Source organism: Morus notabilis, unplaced genomic scaffold, assembly GCF_000414095.1.
Source record: "Morus notabilis unplaced genomic scaffold, ASM41409v2 C11313958, whole genome shotgun sequence".
Taxonomy (NCBI): Eukaryota; Viridiplantae; Streptophyta; class Magnoliopsida; order Rosales; family Moraceae; genus Morus; species Morus notabilis.
In genome coordinates this window covers 1-788 of record NW_010384979.1, presented here as the reverse complement: position 1 = coordinate 788, position 788 = coordinate 1, and the positions used below count along the sequence as shown (strand labels likewise).

Genomic DNA, 788 nt, shown 5'->3' with positions numbered 1-788 from the left:
TCAAGCTTAACCCTATACATGCTTTATGTCAAGCTAAACATGTTCACTCTTACTTCAACAAAATTCAAGGAAATCCCACACTGTATCAGCTTTGATCCATATTGACATCAGTCGACTGATAATAAAAGTGTTTATAAACTCTTCGTTAGCCAAAAGACAGTTAAATATGATTTATTATACTTGTTATGAACTTTGTCATATATGACTCCTGATAATTATTGATGTCTAATTTTCCAAAAGGGTGACTAAAGAAGGACTGCAGACATTCAACCCTAAAATAAAGATGCTAAAGAGAACAAAAATTCGACGACTATTTTAAAATTTGTATAAAAAATGGAAAATAATAGTTAATCATTTTCAATTGTCAAAAAAGCAAAATTAATTCTCAACAATAAGAATCTGTAAATTTGTGGAATAAAACAGAAAGGGCATCAGGTCTCCAAGGTGATATAGCATCAATGATAAATTCAGACGCAAATTACCCATTTGTACAAACCAGATTCATCATATGCCCAACTTAAAAAAATAAAATAAAAATAACATCATTAAAAAAAACCAAAAAATTACATTAAAATAACCGAAAAATAATTGAATCGGAGAATGGAGAGAAAGCGATCAGAACCTGTCGGGATTCATGGTAACATCACACTGTTTTCACAGTTCAGTGGATTGACAGACATGAATTTCTATCGTCACCTCGCCTTACCAAAATTTCTACCACAAAAAAAAAATGAAATTTTGAACCAAAAAAAAAAAAAAAAAAAAAAAAAAAAAAAAAAAAAAAAAAA

General features: G+C 28.9%; 2 non-coding genes across 2 annotated transcripts; both read right to left on the bottom strand.

Annotated features, from left to right (window-relative positions):
- Positions 1-423: 423 nt before the first annotated feature.
- LOC112094880 lies at positions 424-517 on the bottom strand. The gene has a single exon (XR_002903707.1). It is a non-coding gene; the product is annotated as a small nucleolar RNA Z101 (small nucleolar RNA).
- Positions 518-611: 94 nt separating this feature from the next.
- On the bottom strand, positions 612-701 carry LOC112094881. Its single transcript, XR_002903708.1, has one exon. It is a non-coding gene; the product is annotated as a small nucleolar RNA snoR14 (small nucleolar RNA).
- Positions 702-788: the final 87 nt, after the last annotated feature.